We start from the raw sequence: 23,786 nt of genomic DNA, 5'->3' as shown, positions 1-23,786 counted from the left end.
AGGTCCCAACCGTTCATCAGGCCTCGATCGAATTTACGACACCCAACCAAGTCCTCGACCAAACCCGACACAAAATCATCCAAGTGATTTTTCAATCCTTCATGCTCCGATAGGGGGCAGATTGAGCGTTTTCTGGGAGGAATGGAGTCGCAGAGGGGCAGAGCCCTGGGTGACCCAAGTTCTCCGGTTCGGTTACTCCATTCCTTTCAAAGACTCTCCGCCTCTATCCAACGTTCCCATCACATTATCCGCCTGCGAAAACAGGCTCGGAGAAGTTTGTAGCCTTAACCCGAGAAATAGAGATTCTCGTGCAGAAAGCGGTCATAGAGGAGATAAGCGACAGACCATCCTCGGAGTTTTTACAACCATCTTTTCTTAGTCCCCAAGTCATCGGGGAGCTGGAGGCCCATACTCAATGTAAGCGCACTGAATTTGTTCGTCCAGAAGACCAAATTCAATATGGAAACGACTCGTTCAGTTTTGGAATTCCTTTGTCAAGGGGACTAGATGTTATCCCTGGATATGCAGGACGCATACTTCCACATTCTAATTCACCAGGACTCCAGGAAATACCTTCGGTTTGTGTTCATGGATAAGACCTACCAGTTTCGAGCTCTTTGCTTCGGCCTTTCAACAGCACAGCAAGTATTTACGCGAGCGTTGACTCCTCTGGGAAAGTGGTTACACCTCCTGGTCAGATTACGCTGATCCCTCGATTTGTTCAAGGGAAAATGAACGTGTTGGCGGACGGACTAAATCGCCTTCTTCAAGTACTGCCGTTAGAATGGACTCTCGATGCAAAGGTCTGCCTAGACCTATGGAATTTATGTGGCTCGCACGACCAACTTGGTGCGCACGAACAACTAGGCGCAGGCAATCAGTTGAAGTGCGCGAACAACTCTTATGACAGAGTTTTTCAAACTCTCGTTGCGCGAAGTGTTCATGAGTGGACAAGAGTTTTACTCTCATGACAGAGTTTTTGAACTCTCGTCCCGTGAATTTTTTGCGCGCGCCCATCGTCATCAAGAGTTTTACTCTGATGACAGAGGGATGCCTGCTGCCTAAGGGTTTACGAATCTCTACAGGTAACTATGTCAGTTCCTTTGGGTCCTGGTCACGTAACACGATTCCTGAAAATTCCGTCAGGAATCAGCGACAGAGTTCCTACGGATTCTCGGCACATCTCTTAAGGTCGTGAGAACAGTATTCACAAATAGATTCTGAACCCGTAGGTTCTCATCCGAATCTCTTGGTTTCCGTGATCCAGAGTTTTCTGAAAACTCTATGGTTGACCCCCCCCCTACGGGATGGGTCTTCCGAAGGTGAGACTTGTTACGTCACTCTACACTCCCAGCTGATTACTATATCAGCTAGTCTGGTTTCGCCAGCACCGATCCTTTCGTTTTCGAATGAACCACCGTCATCTTTCCTCCACCTTCCCACTTCGAGTGGTTTGGTTAACAGACGTAAATGAGTGAGGAATAAAAAATTCTTTACATTCCAGTTCATTTCCCTGGCAGGCCTTGCCTGATTTAGACGGTAGTTTTCTCACTAGCGAGAAAGCGTTTGATGGCAACCCCTTCGAGTAAGCGGTCGATGGTAATTATATCTGGCATTCTTGAAGCAAACTCCCACAAACGAGACCACCCTTTTCGGGAGACTCGTTCCTGAAAAGTTTTTACAGAACTTCAATGGGTGTTGTTTAAACTTCATGAAGGCCGTAGGCCGTCCTGGAGCATGCGCTCTAACTAAGACAAAACCACGAGGTTATTGCCTTAAACTCGGTTCTACCGTTTGATGGAGGCAGCCTCCCCTGTCATTGCACCCTGGGTATAACGACTTGCCTTTTACACGATAGGCTTCTGAGACCTTTCATTCTATCCTTACAGGGTTATTGTTTCGAACAATTAGTCTCAAAGGAACGTTGTTAGCTGACGTTAAAAGAATGATAGCAACAGCTTGGGCAACTTTCTTGCCAGAGGACATTTTATGTCGATTCTGAGGCTCACCCGCTTCCTCTGCCTGTTGACCCCGATGTTGCCAATCTGGTACCCACAAGTACCAAGCGACAAGTTGGCCAATCTACCTTCTGCTTTCTCTGCATCCAAAATGCAGAACATGGAAGTTGCTGCCACATCTGTCAATCAGGGCCTGCTCTTGGCTGGATCACTGGTCAGGAGCAGTGTCCCATTTTGCAGTGACAGAAAAGCTGAAAGCACACTCCTATTAAAGGACTAGGGTTTGTATAGTTAGGAAAAAAAAAAAAACAGTTATTTTTAGAAATTCTTATTTTGTTACTATTTCTCATTTTAAATCAGTTGATAAGAAAGTAATATTCAGATTTGAACCTATAGACCTAGAAAATCCTTTGCTTACCCTAATATATTTTTTTCAGCTCACTCCGCTTTTTATTGGGAAGTGAAGAGACGATCTTGTCCATCCCAAACTGATTGTATTAAGGACTGAAAGGCATAAAGGAAAGTCTCACTTCAAAGAGGAGTCCCTACACAACTGAGGTATATTTAATTTTGTAATTCCTTTTCCCTATTTTGAGAAATCTCAAACAGTGTTCTGAGGCTATACAATGCAGTTTTTTAATGTGTTTGTAATTTATCTATAATTTGTGTATCGTGTCCATTGAAAACACTGAAATTTTTAAAACCTTTTGTTTGTTATGATTAACACCTAGATTAGGAAAACATTTTCTATTTGAGATTTGAAACCATTACCTTTACCAGTAATATTTTGCCTCTCAGAGGCTGAACAGTTGGTATGAAAATGGGTCTATAGGGGACATGAAAGTTGGAGCGCAGATTCTGCATGCTAGTGTATGAGATATTTTTATTTGAAAGACCTTATTTTGTTTCTTATAGAATGGCTTAACGAATATAGCTGGGAGGACTGTTTTCAAACAAATGGTGAGAATTTGAGCAGTGTGAAGTTAAAGAAATTGGGTTAGGAAATAGACCAAACTGTTCATGTGAGTGGAGTTCAAAAACTCTCCATCTTACCTCAGAGGATGAGGTACAGTTCTAATGGTGTGGTCGTCATGTGTCATGTTCCTCTCTAGTTTTCATTACTTTACTTTGATGGCTGCTTTTCCAGTCCCATACAGCAGGGGAACCCCACTCTCTACAGGGCCTCCACTGTTGTTTTACCTTGTTCGTTCAGAGTATTTAACGTTTCATATCTCGTATTATTCATTTATTGTTAAATCGTCACTGTTGTATGACTGTTGAAATAAGAAAGTCTTCAGTTTCCTCTTGAAAGCCTTAATGTCTTCAATCATTTGAATGTTTCGTGGGAACTTATTATATAGTCTCGGGGCCACGTATTTAAACGCTCTGGAGCCTAAAGCAGACATAAATCTAGGTTCCAACAGTTTGAAGCCATCTATAGCTATTCTCGTGTCAACACGATTTGTTGGCTGCAGAATATGTAGCAATTCTCTTGAGTATTTTGGATGCCCGGTTCTGATAACTTGGTGGGTTATTGTACATATTTTAAATTCAATTCTTGGTTTAATCGGCAGCCAGTGTAAATCGATTGCCTCAGTATAGATGGCTGTCTGGTTAAAGTATATGATGAATCAGAATAAAGATGATGTGGTGAAGTACAGGGTGGCATCATCTATCATGGCTATACAATATTCAATACAGTATCCGTCCCAAACTGTTGTGTATAGGATGAGAGATATTGAGCTTGTAAGGTTGGTCTTCAAATGCATTATATACTACATATGTAATTGAATCATGTCTTATTAACCAGTCTTGTGAGATCATGTTTTCTTTGTGTGTTTCAACATAAATAGCTAAATCTGTGGGTCCTATTATTGCCCAGGCAGTACTACATTGGATCCCTCACTCTGGTTACGGCTCAATTTGTCTTTGCCTACACATACACCGAATAGTCCAGCCTATTCTTTCCACAATCTTCTCTATCCTCATACACCTGACAATACTTGAGATTACCAAACAATTCTTCTTCACTCAAGGGGTTAACTACTGCACTGTAGTTTTTCAGTGGCTTCTTTCCTAAGTGGAAATAGTAGTCTGAATATCTAAGTAAAAAAATATATGTGTCACAGTACTTCAGAAATGCTAAAGACCATTGTAAAACTGAGTTTTTCAATATTAATCTTACCCGATGATCATGTAGCTGTCAACTCTGTTGCCCGACAGAAATCTACGGTCGGGATACGCCAGCGATCGCTATACAGGTGGGGGTGTACACAACAGCGCCATCTGTGAGTAGGTACTCAAGTACTTCTTGTCAACAAGAACTCAATTTTTCCTCTGTCGTGCCACCGGCAAGACCTACTAATACGCCGTCCCTAACTGGATTTGTTTTCACAACTTTTTGGTGAAGTACACTATTCCAGTTTTGAGCTTTCGCTATGCAGGGGTTTTATCTTCATTTCAAAACTTGAACTCGTTTTGGATAGATTTAATTATGGTGACGAAGAGAGTATGGACTCTCTTTCACTTTTAAATGGCCGACCCTTCCCTTAGACGGAAGTGTTGGTGTCGAAGAGAGTATAGACTCTCTTTCTCTTTTTATGACCGACCCTTCCCTTAGACGGAAGTGTGTTTAGGTTTTTGGTAATTTTGCTTAACAAAGTTATAGATTTAGTTTATATCTCTCCGCCATTTATAGGCCTCTTCGATTAACTTTCCATTTATTATAAACTTATAAAACTTAATTTTTATGTTTGTTTATATGCGACCTTTCCTAATAGTAGGCGGTCCTTACTTGGAACCGAAGTTAATTAACATTGAGCCCGTCATATCGTATTTCCTGTTAAGAATTTATGCTATTTTAATTTTAATGTTTTTAAAAGAATTTCTTTGATAGTCTCGTACTGTTTTCAAAGATGAACTAACGTTTAGTTTAGTCTCCGCAGTTGTTGACGTTCAGAACGTTCAACATGCGCTCTATCGTTACGATAGAGAGAGAGTATTTCACGGTTTCACGTTGCAGTAAGAGTAAACCGATTCTAGCGTTTCGTTCATTCTTTCTTAGCTTAAATGGTTTTAATTCTAATAAAGGAACTTTTTATTTGGGAAACCTTTCAGTTTTTTTCCCTTAACAAATAATATGTTTTAACGATATATAATTGGGCTCATCTCTCAGGTTCTAAGTCAAGAGAGAGAGAGAGATAGAGACGGAGGGAGAGAGAGGAGGATAAACGTTTCGTTCAAGCGGGTAACTTTGTTCTCGTTTTTTACTCTTCTCCCTAGTCGCTATAGGGGAAGAAGGTAAAACGTTTCTAGAGTTTTATTCTTGTTCCCAGGCTTTATGCGGTGAGAGATTTTAAACGTAGTTTATTTGATCTAGTGTTTAGTCTCTTTTCCAGCCACTGAATTCTTTATCTTTCATTATGTTTTTCTGTTACATTGTAAAACTGTTTTCGCAATTACTACCTTTTAATGAAGGATAGGATTGCGTGTTTCAGGTACAAATCACTTAAAGTTCGAGTTCAGTGAAATAAGTGCAAACAGAAAATCAAAAGTGATAAAGTGATATGCGCAAAGTGTTACAGTGTTGCGTTCGAGGGTTCGTTTGTTCGTGCCAGTTGTTCACCTTGTCCGATACCTCTTACAAGCTCCCAAGCCCAGGGGAGAAGTAATGTCGAAGGACTTATGGGTTCCACAGGTCTTGATCGACGAACAGACGTTTCCCTCCGTGGTTTCGGGTGTATCTACACACGTTGCCGACGTGATCACCCCACCCACACAAAGACGAGAGAGCCCATTTATTCCTCGTCTGTGGAAGAGGTTTCTCGCAGAAACCATGGACCAAATCTTGCAGCTTTTAAGTGCAAGTCGGTCCCTTCCGCGCAAGTCCAACGGCCTAGGTGTAGCCACTGGGTCAGTTCGGACTCGCTCCAGTCATCCGACGACTGCACACCTCCCAAGAGAGGCAAGGTGGTACCGCAACAGACAGTAACTCCGTCTGTTGCCGCACCAGCTGTTTTAGACCCTCAGTCACAACGGACAGTAGCTCCGTTTGTTGTTGTCTTTCATAGACCCTAGTGGTCCATGCTGCAGACTATACAGTCTCAGCTTGCTCCTTCATGCAGGAGTATCGTGCTGGAAGGTTGACAATGCACCTGTTAACCTACAACCCGCCGAGGTTGTGCGCTCAGCAGATACTGCGGCTGCCTGCTCCCACACTCCACCTGTGAGAGCTCCACCTCCGATGCGCAGTCCACCCTGCCAGACGCATGTTCTTGCTGCACCATCCGTTGACATGCGTGAGCTACCACATCAGCAGTGGGAAGGTGCTGTAGAGCTGTCGGGTTCCAGCTCTATGCGGCATTCTCCGCAACCCATACAGCATGCTCCGCATACCATTCAGCATGCTCCGCAACCCACCGCAGCCCCTCCCACGCACCAGCACTCTGCTTTTGTTGTTGCCAGCTCCCACACTCCGACTGCGGAGAAGGTTGACGATGCACCCGTGGGCCTACACCTCCCACGGTTGTGCGCCCGGCATGGCTTCCTGCTCTCACACTCTTGTTGTGAGAGCTCCTCCACCCATGCACAGTCAACCCTGCCAGATGTATGATGACTCCCACACACAGAGCACTCCGTTGCCGTGCGTGAGCTACCACAAGCTGCCGTGTTTTGACACGGTGTGTCAGCCTCCGCAACACACTGTGGTTACCGCCACTCGCCCGCAGCTAACTAGTCAGTCAGGAGTTGAGGCTTCCCCACACAACTTTGGTTGTTGCCAACTCACAGACTGTCAAACAGTTACATGACGTTGCCTTCTGGTCTGCTACTTACTCACCAGTGCTGTATGTCCTCACGCTCCTGTTGTGGTTGACAGTTCAGTTTTTGACAGTTCAAAGACTGTCAAGCAGTTTCATAACGTTGCCTTCTGGTCTGCTGCTTTTGCACCAGTGAAACCCTCACTGAGAGAACCTAGCTTTTCTCGGATATGGTTCCTGTAGATGAGAAAGTGCTGTTCTCCCTCCTTCTGATATTCCCTTGAGGACTCTGTCATTTGGAGAGGAGCCTTAACCCTTGATAGGTACGCTCCTCGGACACCCCTTTAAGGGTATACTCGGACGCGAACGACCCCGACGCCAAAAAAAATTCTTGAAAAATCAGTTTTTGCAGTAACCTCCTTTTTTCTTTTTCCAAAAAAAACTTCAATGAATGCTTAAAACAACTGTAAAGATAAATACTACTCATCTGCAGAAAAACTATTTATTATAAATATTTTAAAAAATTAAGGAGAAAAAATAAGACCTGACATAAAAATTCATAAAAAAAAGTTTATACATATATACACAAATCCTTTTAGGAATTGATTCTTGAATGTTTAGGACACATCTTGATGTATTTTGGATGAAGTCAGACCCATGGAGGTGAAGATCTGAAATGAGAAAAAAAGGGTAACTTTTTTTGGCCAAAAAAATTTGTCCAAATTTCATGAATTTTTTTGGGTACCCAAATGAAATAGGAAGTGGCTAATTTTTTTAGGGAATAAACATATGTTATCCTAAAATAGAAATATGTTAAAAAATCTTCATTATTTTGTAAATTACATTTATATCAGGGGCCATATCTAAAGGTAATTTTTTGAGTACTTAGAAATTTCGTAAAAAAATACATATATTTAATATATAATATGATATTTATGCAGGTAAAAATATACCAAAATATCACAAATTCTATAGGGAACAAGAATATATATAGATAGGGCAGCTTACGCTTCGGATATGTCCACAAAATGGCCGCCAACCACACTGACTCAGACTCCCTAATCTGCCACTTGAAATGTAGGAAGGGTATGTCAATTTCAAGGTGTTATTTACTAATCTAATTATTATTGGGTATGCATAAAAATTGTATGGTGGGTTGCTGGATAATTGTCGATTATTTTACGACTATAAAATTAACCCTGGATAGGTACGCTCCTCGGACACCCCTTTAAGGGTATACTCGGACGCGAACGACCCCGACGCCAAAAAAAATTCTTGAAAAATCAGTTTTCGCAGTAACCTCCTTTTTTCTTTTGCCAAAAAAAACTTCAATGAATGCTTAAAACAACTGTAAAAATAAATACTACTCATCTGCAGAAAAACTATTTATTATAAATATTTTAAAAAATTAAGTAGAAAAAAAAAGACCTGACATAAAAATTCATAAAAAAAAAGTTTATACATATATACACAAATCCTTTTAGGAATTGATTCTTGAATGTTTAGGACACATCCTGATGTATTTTGGATGAAGTCAGACCCATGGAGGTTAAGATCTGAAATGAGAAAAAAAGGGTAACTTTTTTTGGCCAAATAAATTTGTCCAAATTTCATGAATTTTTTTGGGTACCCAAATGAAATAGGAAGTGGCTAATTTTTTTAGGGAATAAACATATGTTATCCTAAAATAGAAATATGTAAAAAAATCTTCATTATTTTGTAAATTACATTCATATCAGGGGCCATATCTAAAGGTAATTTTTTGAGTACTTAGAAATTTCGTAAAAAAATACATATATTTAATATATAATATGATATTTATGCAGGTAAAAATATACCAAAATATCACAAATTCTATAGGGAACAAGAATATATATAGATAGGGCAGCTTACGCTTCGGATATGTCCACAAAATGGCCGCCAACCACACTGACTCAGACTCCCTAATCTGCCACTTGAAATGTAGGAAGGGTATGTCAATTTCAAGGTGTTATTTACTAATCTAATTATTATTGGATATGCATAAAAATTGTATGGTGGGTTGCTGGATAATTGTCGATTATTTTACGACTATAAAATTAAAATTCTGACCCAAAAAAATTTTTTTGAAGGGAAATAAAATCGAAAAAAAAATGTAAAACAATATAATATTTTAGCTAAAAAAAATTGATGATATTCAATCAAAAAAAAAAGTAAACAAAATTTTCCGACAAATAAACATCTAGAGGAATCATTACTCTGTGATAGTTCCTTAGTACGTAGTAATTTTGAAAGAATTGGGAAAAAACGAAAAAATGGCAATCACCGGAAAATCGAACACATACCTATATATACGCCATATCTTGCTAAAAAAAAGATAGGCATGGGTAGCCAGATCATCTAGAAACACTTTCCAACACTATAAAAATATAAGTTTTGCGACACTACTTGCCAATTCCTTACGGTAACATGACTAAGCAAAAAAATGCAAAACAAATAAAAAGGGGCACTCGCGGAAAAATGGCTAACATTCTAATATACGACATTTCAGAAAAAAAAAATTCAGCCACGTGCTAGGCAAACCATCAAGGCACATTTTCCGACAAATAAACATCTAAATGAATAATTACTCTGTGATAGTTCCTTAGTACGTAGTAATTTTGAAAGAAATGGGAAAAAACAAAAAAATGGCAATCACAGGAAAATCGAACACATACCTATATATACGCCATATCTGGCTAAAAAAAGAAGATAGGCATGGGTAGCCAGATCATCTAGAAACACTTTCCAACACTATAAAATTATAAGTTTTGCGACACTACTTGCCAATTCCTTACGGTAACATGACTAAGCAAAAAAATGCAAAACAAATAAAAAGGGGCACTCGTGGAAAAAGGGCCATTCTAATATACGGCATTTCAGAAAAAAAAAATTTCAGCCACGTGCTACGCAAACCATCAAGGCACATTTTCCGACAAATAAACATATAAATGAAATATTACTCTGTGATAGTTCCTTAGTACATAGTAATTTTGAAAGAAATGGGAAAAAACGAAAAAATGGCAATCACAGGAAAATCGAACACATACTTATATATACGCCATATCTGGCTAAAAAAAAATAGGCATGGGTAGCCAGATCATCTAGAAACACTTTCCAACACTATAAAAATATAAGTTTTGCGACACTACTTGCCAATTCCTTACGGTAACATAACTAAGCAAAAAAATGCAAAACAAATAAAAAGGGGCACTCTCGGAAAAATGCCCAACATTCTAATATACGGCATCTCAGATAAAAAAAAAGACATGCAAGTGTTAGCCCAACCATCAAGGCACACTTTCTAACACATAAACATGAAAAAAAAATCAATAACATACGGCAATTCCTTACTACGTAGTAAATTTTTACAAATATTGAAAAAAAACAGAAATTGGCAACCGCAGTTAAATACCCAATATACCAATAACTACGTCGTATCTGACAAAAACAAAATCACGCATGGGTAGCCAGATCATCTAGACACACTTTCCAACACTAAAAAAGCAAAAGTTTTACGACACTATTTCGCAATATCTTACGGAAAAATTACTTGGCAAAAAAATGAAAAAAAATGAAAAAGGGACACTCGCGGTAAAATGCCCGACATTCTAATATACGGCATCTCAGATAAAAAAAAAGACATGCACGTGTTAGCCCAACCATCAAGGCACACTTTCTAACACATAAACATGAAAAAAAAATGAATAATATACGGCAATTCCTTACTACGTAGTAATTTTTACAAATATTGAAAAAAAACAGAAATTGGTAACCGCAGTTAAATACCCAATATACCAATAACTACGTCGTATCTGACAAAAACAAAGTCATGCATGGGTAGCCAGATCATCTAGACACACTTTCCAACACTAAACAAGCAAAAGTTTTACGACCCTATTTGGCAATATCTTACGGAAAAATGACTTGGCAAAAAAATGAAAAAAAATGAAAAAGGGGCACTCGCGGTAAAATGGTCCTCGTGGTGATGAACGACATTTTAACTAAAAAAAAAATCATGCACATGGTAGCCAAACAATCCACCAAGACTTTCCACAACTGATAACCTATACAAGTTGCACCATTCTACGACAATTTCATCATACGTAATAACTTTGATAATTATGCAAACTACCTTAGAAGGGTAAACTCGGTCGCGAACGACCCCAACGCGTCTCAGAAATCGGGGAAGGAGTACAGCTACAGCAATGCACATCTGGACACTACTAGAGCGTGTAGGGGAGACACCTCCTGCAGGTCGATCACCCACAAATTCAGTCACGGGGGTGAGTCACGTGAGAAAAACCTGTTTTTTTTTGACGCTCGGGGTCGCAAACGACCCATCGTACCTATCCAGGGTTAAAATTCTGACCCAAAAAAATTTTTTTGAAGGGAAATAAAATCGAAAAAAAAAATGTAAAACAATATAATATTTTAGCTAAAAAAATTTGATGATATTCAATCAAAAAAAAAGTAAACAAAATTTTCCGACAAATAAACATCTAGAGGAATCATTACTCTGTGATAGTTCCTTAGTACGTAGTAATTTTGAAAGAATTGGGAAAAACGAAAAAATGGCAATCACCGGAAAATCGAACACATACCTATATATACGCCATATCTGGCTAAAAAAACGATAGGCATGGGTAGCCAGATCATCTAGAAACACTTTCCAACACTATAAAAATATAAGTTTTGCGACACTACTTGCCAATTCCTTACGGTAACATGACTAAGCGAAAAAATGCAAAACAAATAAAAAGGGGCACTCGCGGAAAAATGGCTAACATTCTAATATACGGCATTTCAGAAAAAAAAAATTCAGCCACGTGCTAGGCAAACCATCAAGGCACATTTTCCGACAAATAAACATCTAAATGAATCATTACTCTGTGATAGTTCCTTAGTACGTAGTAATTTTGAAAGAAATGGGAAAAAACAAAAAAATGGCAATCACCGGAAAATCGAACACATACCTATATATACGCCATATCTGGCTAAAAAAAAAAAGATAGGCATGGGTAGCCAGATCATCTAGAAACACTTTCCAACACTATAAAATTATAAGTTTTGCGACACTACTTGCCAATTCCTTACGGTAACATGACTAAGCGAAAAAATGCAAAACAAATAAAAAGGGGCACTCGCGGAAAAATGGCTAACATTCTAATATACGGCATTTCAGAAAAAAAAAATTCAGCCACGTGCTAGGCAAACCATCAAGGCACATTTTCCGACAAATAAACATCTAAATGAATCATTACTCTGTGATAGTTCCTTAGTACGTAGTAATTTTGAAAGAAATGGGAAAAAACGAAAAAATGGCAATCACAGGAAAATCGAACACATACCTATATATACGCCATATCTGGCTAAAAAAAAAAAGATAGGCATGGGTAGCCAGATCATCTAGAAACACTTTCCAACACTATAAAATTATAAGTTTTGCGACACTACTTGCCAATTCCTTACGGTAACATGACTAAGCGAAAAAATGCAAAACAAATAAAAAGGGGCACTCGTGGAAAAATGGCCATGCTAATATACGGCATTTCAGAAAAAAAAAATTCAGCCACGTGCTAGGCAAACCATGAAGGCACATTTTCCGACAAATAAACATATAAATGAATCATTACTCTGTGATAGTTCCTTAGTACGTAGTAATTTTGAAAGAAATGGGAAAAAACGAAAAAATGGCAATCACATGAAAATCGAACACATACTTATATATACGCCATATCTGGCTAAAAAAAAAATAGGCATGGGTAGCCAGATCATCTAGAAACACTTTCCAACACTATAAAAATATAAGTTTTGCGACACTACTTGCCAATTCCTTACGGTAACATGACTAAGCAAAAAAATGCAAAACAAATAAAAAGGGGCACTCGCGGAAAAATGCCCAACATTCTAATATACGGCATCTCAGATAAAAAAAAAGACATGCATGTGTTAGCCCAACCATCAAGGCACACTTTCTAACACATAAACATGAAAAAAAAATCAATAATATGCGGCAATTCCTTACTACGTAGTAAATTTTTACAAATATTGAAAAAAAACAGAAATTGGCAACCGCAGTTAAATACCCAATATACCAATAACTACGTCGTATCTGACAAAAAAAAAATCACGCATGGGTAGCCAGATCATCTAGACACACTTTCCAACACTAAAAAAGCAAAAGTTTTACGACACTATTTCGCAATATCTTACGGAAAAATGACTTGGCAAAAAAATGAAAAAAAATGAAAAAGGGGTACTCGCGGTAAAATGCCCGACATTCTAATATACAGCATCTCAGATAAAAAAAAAGACATGCACGTATTAGCCCAACCATCAAGGCACACTTTCTAACACATAAACATGAAAAAAAAAATGAATAATATACGGCAATTCCTTACTACGTAGTAATTTTTACAAATATTGAAAAAAAACAGAAATTGGTAACCGCAGTTAAATACCCAATATACCAATAACTACGTCGTATCTGACAAAAACAAAGTCATGCATGGGTAGCCAGATCATCTAGACACACTTTCCAACACTAAACAAGCAAAAGTTTTACGACACTATTTGGCAATATCTTACGGAAAAATGACTTGGCAAAAAAATGAAAAAAAAATGAAAAAGGGGCAATCGCGGTAAAATGGTCCTCGTGGTGATGAACGACATTTTAACTAAAAAAAAAATCATGCACATGGTAGCCAAACAATCCACCAAGACTTTCCACAACTGATAACCTATACAAGTTGCACCATTCTACGACAATTTCATAATACGTAATAACTTTGATAATTATGCAAACTACCTTAGAAGGGTAAACTCGGTCGCGAACGACCCCGACTCGTCTCAGAAATCGGGGAAGGAGTACAGCTACAGCAATGCACATCTGGACACTACTAGAGCATGTAGGGGAGACACCTCCTGCAGGTCGATCACCCAAAAATTCAGTCACGGGGCTGAGTCACGTGAGAAAAACCTGTTTTTTTTTGACACTCGGGGTCGCGAACGACCCACCGTACCCCTCCAGGGTTAAGCTGCTTAGCCTCCTATGGATTTTAATTTAAGCATAACATGCTTCCAGGGAGGGTAAATGGTTCCGCTTCAGTCACTAACCCCGTCTGTTGCCACACCTGCTCCCATAGACCTTGGGCTTTGTTGCAAGACATGCAGTCCTAGCTTAGTCCTTGATAGAGGATTTTTTACGGAGAAGAACCTTCTTGCCAACGACCTTCCTACCGGTTGGTTGTACGCCCTGTTGACGCTAAGTTATCCTACTCACGTCCGCCAGTTGAGATGGTTCCTCCACCGGTGCGACCCAGTGTGGGTTGCCAGTCGCACGTTGACGTTAAGCTACTCTCGGAGGTGGTTGTGGACGTTCAGTGTGTCACTGGGGAGACGTTCAACAACCAGCAGAGGTGACTTGTTGTGACGCAGTGCGGCAACCTCAGCAACCCGATAAGGAGTTGTCTGTACTACCCAGACAGTCTAGACAGTTTCGGGTTGTCGCTGTACTTCCTCGCATCCCCATGGTTGACAGTTCACAGACTGTGCAGCAGTACCATGATCTTGTGTCCGGCTCCGTCACACATCCACCAGTGCGACCGGATTCAGCGAGTCAGACGTTGCCCACTCCGTTGCCGTTTCCTCATCAGTTTCGGATGAGGAACCCTCTGATGAGGACATGGCTGAACAAGAAGACCAATCCCCAGCCCTGCTATCCATCCAGAAGATGCTGAAGAAGGAATATGGCCCTGTCAGGCTGTGGATGAGTCTGGTTAGGACACTGTCATCCGTGGTTCAATTGGTGTCACTTGGAAGACTACACCTCCGTCCTCTTCGGTTTCATCTAGCTCTTCACTGGAAAAGGACAAGACGCTAGAAGCGGTCTCGATCCCGGTTTCCGGAAGATAAGTCTGGTCTAACCTGAGGAAAGGACTTTATCAACCTTTTATAGGGTCTTCCCCTGACTGTTCAGACTCCCAACCACGTTCTCTTCTCAGACGCATCGGACGTAGGCTGGGGTGCGACCTTAGGCGGTAGGGAATGCTCGGGATTATGGAACTCGAGTCAAAGGACAATGCATTTTAACTGCAAGAAGCTTCTGGCAGTACGTCTGACCTGGAAAAGCTTCAGGTCTCTCCTTCAAGACAAAGTAATGGAGGTCAACACGGACAACTCCCTGCTTTGATGTTCATCTCCTAGCAAGGAGGGACCTACTCTCTGACATGGTGCGAGTTTGCTAGTGACCTCCTCTCCTGTTCAACAGGTCTAGACTTTTCACTAGTAACAAATTTCTTCCAAGGCAACTTGAATGTCTTAGCAGTTTGTCTCAGTAGGAAGGGACAATAATTCCAACATATTGGACCCTCCACAGAGATGTATGCAAGAGACTTTGGGTCACCTGGGGCCAGCCAACCATAGATCTCTTCGCAACCTCGATGTCCAAGAGGCTCTCAATACTTTGCTCACCTATCCCGGACCCAGCAGTGGTTCTTTTAGATGCCTTTCTACTAGATTAGTCTCATCTAGATCTATATGCATTCCCTCCGTTCTAGATTGTCAACAAGGTACTGCAGAAGTTCGCCTCTCACGATGGGACAAAGTTGACACTAGTTGCTTCCCTCTGGCCCGCGAGAGAATAACTTACCGAGGTACTTCGATGGCTAGTAGACGTTCCCAGAACTCTCCCCTAAGGGTGGACCTGCTACGTCTGCCACGCGTAAGAAGGTACTCCAAGGCCTCCACGCTCTTCGTCTCACTGCCTTCAGAGTATCGAAAGACTCTCGAGAACTAGAGGTTTTTCGAAGGAGGCAACCAGAGCGATTGTTAGAGCAAGGAGAACATCCACCCTTAGAGTCTACCAATCGAAGTGGGAAATCTTCCTAAACTGGTGCAAGTCAGTATCCGTATCCTCGACCAGTACCTCTGTAACTCAAATAGCTGACTTCCTCTTATATCTGAGGAAAGAGCGATCTCTTTCAGCTCCCACTTTCAAGGGTTACAGAAGCATGTTGGCATCAGTCTTCCGTCACAGAGGCTTAGATCTTTCCAACAATAAAGATCTACAGGACCTCCTTAAGTCTTTTGAGACCACGAAGGAGCGTCGTTTGGTTACACCTGGTTGGAATTTAGACGTGGTTCTAAGATTCCTTATGTTAGACAGGTTCGAACCACTTCAATCAGCCTCCCTGAAAGATCTCACCTTTAAGACTCTTTTCCTGATATGCTTAACCACAGCTAAAAGAGTCAGTGAGATTCATGCCTTCAGCAAGAACATCGGATTTTCATCCGAAACGGCTACGTGTTCTACATCTTGGTTTTCTAGCCAAACACGAGCTGCCTTCTCGGCCTTGACCAATATCGTTCGTTATCCCAAACTTATCGTATGGTTGGAAATGAACTAGAAAGAGTATTATGTCCTGTAAGAGCTCTTAAGTTCTATTTTAAAAACCTTTACGAGGCCCGTCTGAAGCTTTATGGTGTTCAGTTAAGAATTCATCTTTGCCTATGTCAGAGAATTCTTTATCCTATTATTTTCAGACTGTTAATACGAGAAGCTCATTCCCTTCTGAATGAGGAAGACCAAGCTTGGCTGAAGGTAAGGACACACGAAGTTAGAGCTATCACAACTTCCGTGACCTTTTAATAAAATAGATCTCTGCAAAATATTTTTGACGCAACCTTTTGGAAAAGCTAATCAGTGTTCGCGTCTTTTATCTTAAGAATGTCCAGTCTCTTTACGAGAACTGCTACACTCTGGGACCATTCGTAGCAACGAGTGCAGTAGTGGTGGGGGCTCCACCACTACAATTCCCTAATTCCAGAACCTTTTTAATCTTTCTCTTGAAATATTTCTGGGTTGTCCGGAAGGCTAAGAAGCCTTCCGCATCCTGGTTGATTTGGCGGGTGGTCAAATTCTTTCTTGAGAAGCGCCTAGATTAGAGGTTGTGATGAGGTCCTTTAGTATGGGTTGCAGCCCTTCATACTTCAGCACCTAGGAGTCGCTCAGCATCCTAAGAGGATCGCTAGGCTCAGTAAGGAAGACGTACTTAAAAAGGCAGAGTAATGGTTCAAGTCGACTTCCTTACCAGGTACTTATTTATTTTATGTTTGTTATTTTGAATAACGGCTAAAATAAGATACGGGATACTTAGCTTCTTTGTTAACCCTGGATAGGTACGGTCCTCGGACACCCCTTTAAGGGTATACTCGGACGCGAACGACCCCGACGCCAAAAAAAATTCTTGAAAAATCAGTTTTTGCAGTAACCTCCTTTTTTCTTTTGCCAAAAAAAACTTCAATGAATGCCTAAAACAACTGTAAAGATAAATACTACTCATCTGCAGAAAAACTATTTATTATAAATATTTTAAAAAATTAAGTAGAAAAAAAAAAGACCTGACATAAAAATTCATAAAAAAAAAGTTTATACATATATACACAAATCCTTTTAGGAATTGATTCTTGAATGTTTAGGACACATCTTGATGTATTTTGGATGAAGTCAGACCCATGGAGGTGAAGATCTGAAATGAGAAAAAAAGGGTAACTTTTTTTGGCCAAAAAAAATTGTCCAAATTTCATGAATTTTTTTGGGTACCCAAATGAAATAGGAAGTGGCTAATTTTTTTAGGGAATAAACATATGTTATCCTAAAATAGAAATATGTAAAAAAATCTTCATTATTTTGTAAATTACATTTATATCAGGGGCCATATCTAAAGGTAATTTTTTGAGTACTTGGAAATTTCGTAAAAGAATACATATATTTAATATATAATATGATATTTATGCAGGTAAAAATATACCAAAATATCACAAATTCTATAGGGAACAAGAATATATATAGATAGGGCAGCTTACGCTTCGGATATGTCCACAAAATGGCCGCCAACCACACTGACTCAGACTCCCTAATCTACCACTTGAAATGTAGGAAGGGTATGTCAATTTCGGTGGTATTTACTAATGTAATTATTATTGGATATGCATAAAAATTGTATGGTGGGTTGCTGGATAATTGTCGATTATTTTACGACTATAAAATTAAAATTCTGACCCAAAAAATTTTTTTTGAAGGGAAATAAAATAGAAAAAAAAATGTAAAACAATATTTTAGCTAAAAAAATTTGATGATATTCAATCAAAAAAAAGTAAACAAAATTTTCCGACAAATAAACATCTAGAGGAATCATTACTCTGTGATAGTTCCTTAGTACGTAGTAATTTTGAAAGAATTGGGAAAAAACGAAAAAATGGCAATCACCGGAAAATCGAACACATACCTATATATACGCCATATCTGGCTAAAAAAAAGATAGGCATGGATAGCCAGATCATCTAGAAACACTTTCCAACACTATAAAAATATAAGTTTTGCGACACTACTTGCCAATTCCTAACGGTAACATGACTAAGCAAAAAAATGCAAAACAAATAATAAGGGGCACTCGTGGAAAAATGGCCATTCTAATATACGGCATTTCAGAAAAAAAAAATTTCAGCCACGTGCTAGGCAAACCATCAAGGCATATTTTCCGACAAATAAACATATAAATGAAATATTACTCTGTGATAGTTCCTTAGTACGTAGTAATTTTGAAAGAAATGGGAAAAACGAAAAAATGGCAATCACAGGAAAATCGAACACATACTTATATATACGCCATATCTGGCTAAAAAAAAAATAGGCATGGGTAGCCAGATCATCTAGAAACACTTTCCAACACTATAAAAATATAAGTTTTGCGACACTACTTGCCAATTCCTTACGGTAACATGACTAAGCAAAAAAATGCAAAACAAATAAAAAGGGGCACTCACGGAAAAATGCCCAACATTCTAATATACGGCATCTCAGATAAAAAAAAAAGACATGCACGTGTTAGCCCAACCATCAAGGCACACTTTCTAACACATAAACATGAAAAAAAAAATCAATAATATACGGCAATTCCTTACTACGTAGCAAATTTTTACAAATATTGAAAAAAAAACAGAAATTGGCAACCGCGTTTAAATACCCAATATACCAATAACTACGTCGTATCTGACAAAAACAAAGTCATGCATGGGTAGCCAGATCATCTAGACACACTTTCCAACACTAAAAAAACAATAGTTTTACGACACTATTTCGCAATATCTTACGGAAAAATGACTTGGCAAAAAAATTAAAAAAAATTAAAAAGGGACACTCGCGGTAAAATGCCCGACATTCTAATATACGACATCTCAGATAAAAAAAAAGACATGCACGTGTTAGCCCAACCATCAAGGCACACTTTCTAACACATAAACATGAAAAAAAAATCAATAATATACGGCAATTCCTTACTACGTAGTAATTTTTACAAATATTGAAAAAAAACAGAAATTGGTAACCGCAGTTAAATACCCAATATACCAATAACTACGTCGTATCTGACAAAAACAAAGTCGTGCATGGGTAGCCAGATCATCTAGACACACTTTCCAACACTAAACAAGCAAAAGTTTTACGACACTATTTGGCAATATCTTACGGAAAAATGACTTGGCAAAAAAATGAAAAAAAATGAAAAAGGGGCACTCGCGGTAAAATGGTCCTCGTGGTGATGAACGACATTTTAACTAAAAAAAAAAACATGCACATGGTAGCCAAACAATCCACCAAGACTTTCCACAACTGATAACCTATACAAGTTGCACCATTCTACGACAATTTCATAATACGTAATAACTTTGATAATTATGCAAACTACCTCAGAAGGGTAAACTCGGACGCGAACGACCCCGACGCGTCTCAGAAATCGGGGAAGGAGTACAGCTACAGCAATGCACATCTGGACACTACTAGAGCGTGTAGGGGAGACACCTCCTGCAGGTCGATCACCCACAAATTCAGTCACAGGGGTGAGTCACGTGAGAAAAACCTGTTTTTTTTTTACGCTCGGGGTCGCAAACGACCCACCGTACCTATCCAGGGTTAACATGTATGCTGGTCTCCACCCACCACCCTGGGTGTGAATCAGCTACATGATCATCGGGTAAGATTAATATTGAAAAATGTTATTTTCATTAGCAAAATAAATTTTTGAATATACTTACCCGATGATCATGAATTTAAGGACCCGCCCTTCCTCCCCATAGAGAACCAGTGGACCGAGGAGAAAATTGAGTTATTGTTAACAAGAAGTACTTGAATACCTACTCACAGATGGCGCTGTTGTGTACACCCCCACCTGTATAGCGATCGCTGGCGTATCCCGACCGTAGATTTCTGTCGGGCAACAGAGTTGACAGCTACATGATCATCGGGTAAGTATATTCAAAAATTTATTTTACTAATGAAAATAACATTTTTACGGAGAAGAACCTTCTTGCCAACGACCTTCCTACCGGTTGGTTGTACGCCCTGTTGACGCTGAGGTATCCTACTCACGTCGGCCAGTTGAGATGGTTCCTCCACCGGTGCGACCCAGTGTGGGTTGCCAGTCGCACGTTGACGTTAAGCTACTCTCGGAGGTGGTTGTGGACGTTCAGTGTGTCACTGGGAAGACGTTCAACAACCAGCAGAGGTGACTTGTTGTGACGCAGTGCGGCAACCTCAGCAACCCGATAAGGAGTTGTCTGTACTACCCAGACAGTCTAGACAGTTTCGGGTTGTCGCTGTACTTCCTCGCATCCCCATGGTTGACAGTTCACAGACTGTGCAGCAGTACCATGATCTTGTGTCCGGCTCCGTCACACATCCACCAGTGCGACCGGATTCCGCGAGTCAGACGTTGCCCACTCCGTTGCCGTTTCCTCATCAGTTTCGGATGAGGAACCCTCTGATGAGGACATGGCTGAACAAGAAGATCAATCCCCAGCCCTGCTATCCATCCAGAAGATGCTGAAGAAGGAATACGGCCCTGTCAGGCTATGGATGAGTCTGGTTAGGACACTGTCATCCGTGGTTCAATTGGTGTCACTTGGAAGACTACACCTCCGTCCTCTTCGGTTTCATCTAGCTCTTCACTGGAAAAGGACAAGACGCTAGAAGCGGTCTCGATCCCGGTTTCCAGAAGATAAGTCTGGTCTTACCTGAGGAAAGGACTTTATCAACCTTTTATAGGGTCTTCCCCTGACTGTTCAGACTCCCAACCACGTTCTCTTCTCAGACGCATCGGACGTAGGCTGGGGTGCGACCTTAGGCGGTAGGGAATGCTCTTGATTATGGAACTCGAGTCAAAGGACAATGCATTTTAACTGCAAGAAGCTTCTGGTAGTACGTCTGACCTGGAAAAGCTTCAGGTCTCTCCTTCAAGACAAAGTAATGGAGGTCAACACGGACAACTCCCTGCTTTGATGTTCATCTCCTAGCAAGGAGGGACCTACTCTCTGACATGGTGCGAGTTCGCTAGTGACCTCCTCTCCTGTTCAACAGGTCTAGACTTTTCACTAGTAACAAATTTCTTCCAAGGCAACTTGAATGTCTTAGCAGTTTGTCTCAGTAGGAAGGGACAATAATTCCAACATATTGGACCCTCCACAGAGATGTATGCAAGAGACTTTGGGTCACCTGGGGCCAGCCAACCATAGATCTCTTCGCAACCTCGATGTCCAAGAGGCTCTCAATACTTTGCTCACCTATCCCGGACCCAGCAGTGGTTCTTTTAGATGCCTTTCTACTAGATTAGTCTCATCTAGATCTATATGCATTCCCTCCGTTCTAGATTGTCAACAAGGTACTGCAGAAGTTCGCCTCTCACGATGGGACAAAGTTGACACTAGTTGCTTCCCTCTGGCCCGCGAGAGAATAACTTACCGAGGTACTTCGATGGCTAGTAGACGTTCCCAGAACTCTCCCCTAAGGGTGGACCTGCTACGTCTGCCACGCGTAAGAAGGTACTCCAAGGCCTCCACGCTCTTCGTCTCACTGCCTTCAGAGTATCGAAAGACTCTCGAGAACTAGAGGTTTTTCGAAGGAGGCAACCAGAGCGATTGTTAGAGCAAGGAGAACATCCACCCTTAGAGTCTACCAATCGAAGTGGGAAATCTTCCTAAACTGGTGCAAGTCAGTATCCGTATCCTCGACCAGTACCTCTGTAACTCAAATAGCTGACTTCCTCTTATATCTGAGGAAAGAGCGATCTCTTTCAGCTCCCACTTTCAAGGGTTACAGAAGCATGTTGGCATCAGTCTTCCGTCACAGAGGCTTAGATCTTTCCAACAATAAAGATCTACAGGACCTCCTTAAGTCTTTTGAGACCACGAAGGAGCGTCGTTTGGTTACACCTGGTTGGAATTTAGACGTGGTTCTAAGATTCCTTATGTTAGACAGGTTCGAACCACTTCAATCAGCCTCCCTGAAAGATCTCACCTTTAAGACTCTTTTCCTGATATGCTTAACCACAGCTAAAAGAGTCAGTGAGATTCATGCCTTCAGCAAGAACATCGGATTTTCATCCGAAACGGCTACGTGTTCTACATCTTGGTTTTCTAGCCAAACACGAGCTGCCTTCTCGGCCTTGACCAATATCGTTCGTTATCCCAAACTTATCGTATGGTTGGAAATGAACTAGAAAGAGTATTATGTCCTGTAAGAGCTCTTAAGTTCTATTTTAAAAACCTTTACGAGGCCCGTCTGAAGCTTTATGGTGTTCAGTTAAGAATTCATCTTTGCCTATGTCAGAGAATTCTTTATCCTATTATTTTCAGACTGTTAATACGAGAAGCTCATTCCCTTCTGAATGAGGAAGACCAAGCTTGGCTGAAGGTAAGGACACACGAAGTTAGAGATATCACAACTTCCGTGACCTTTTAATAAAATAGATCTCTGCAAAATATTTTTGACGCAACCTTTTGGAAAAGCTAATCAGTGTTCGCGTCTTTTATCTTAAGAATGTCCAGTCTCTTTACGAGAACTGCTACACTCTGGGACCATTCGTAGCAACGAGTGCAGTAGTGGTGGGGGCTCCACCACTACAATTCCCTAATTCCAGAACCTTTTTAATCTTTCTCTTGAAATATTTCTGGGTTGTCCGGAAGGCTAAGAAGCCTTCCGCATCCTGGTTGATTTGGCGGGTGGTCAAATTCTTTCTTGAGAAGCGCCTAGATTAGAGGTTGTGATGAGGTCCTTTAGTATGGGTTGCAGCCCTTCATACTTCAGCACCTAGGAGTCGCTCAGCATCCTAAGAGGATCGCTAGGCTCAGTAAGGAAGACGTACTTAAAAAGGCAGAGTAATGGTTCAAGTCGACTTCCTTACCAGGTACTTATTTATTTTATGTTTGTTATTTTGAATAACGGCTAAAATAAGATACGGGATACTTAGCTTCTTTGTTAACATGTATGCTGGTCTCCACCCACCACCCTGGGTGTGAATCAGCTACATGATCATCGGGTAAGATTAATATTGAAAAATGTTATTTTCATTAGCAAAATAAATTTTTGAATATACTTACCCGATGATCATGAATTTAAGGACCCGCCCTTCCTCCCCATAGAGAACCAGTGGACCGAGGAGAAAATTGAGTTATTGTTGACAAGAAGTACTTGAATACCTACTCACAGATGGCGCTGTTGTGTACACCCCCACCTGTATAGCGATCGCTGGCGTATCCCGACCGTAGATTTCTGTCGGGCAACAGAGTTGACAGCTACATGATCATCGGGTAAGTATATTCAAAAATTTATTTTACTAATGAAAATAACATTTTTACGGAGAAGAACCTTCTTGCCAACGACCTTCCTACCGGTTGGTTGTACGCCCTGTTGACGCTGAGGTATCCTACTCACGTCGGCCAGTTGAGATGGTTCCTCCACCGGTGCGACCCAGTGTGGGTTGCCAGTCGCACGTTGACGTTAAGCTACTCTCGGAGGTGGTTGTGGACGTTCAGTGTGTCACTGGGAAGACGTTCAACAACCAGCAGAGGTGACTTGTTGTGACGCAGTGCGGCAACCTCAGCAACCCGATAAGGAGTTGTCTGTACTACCCAGACAGTCTAGACAGTTTCGGGTTGTCGCTGTACTTCCTCGCATCCCCATGGTTGACAGTTCACAAACTGTGCAGCAGTACCATGA

At 40.6% G+C, this 23,786-nt stretch overlaps 1 long non-coding RNA gene across 1 annotated transcript in view; it reads left to right on the top strand.

The window, feature by feature from the left end:
• LOC137644949 (uncharacterized) overlaps nucleotides 1–23,786 on the top strand; it is a 48,632-nt gene that overhangs the window by 7,340 nt on the left and 17,506 nt on the right. The window contains exon 2 of the long non-coding RNA XR_011045238.1: nucleotides 2,396–2,516. This is a non-coding gene — a long non-coding RNA (uncharacterized lncRNA). The remainder of the gene's footprint in view (nucleotides 1–2,395; nucleotides 2,517–23,786) is intronic.

This window comes from Palaemon carinicauda, chromosome 8 (assembly GCF_036898095.1).
Source record: "Palaemon carinicauda isolate YSFRI2023 chromosome 8, ASM3689809v2, whole genome shotgun sequence".
Lineage (NCBI taxonomy): Eukaryota > Metazoa > Arthropoda > Malacostraca > Decapoda > Palaemonidae > Palaemon > Palaemon carinicauda.
The sequence above is the reverse complement of the archived record's forward strand: the minus strand, read 5'-3'. Positions and strand labels throughout refer to the sequence as shown.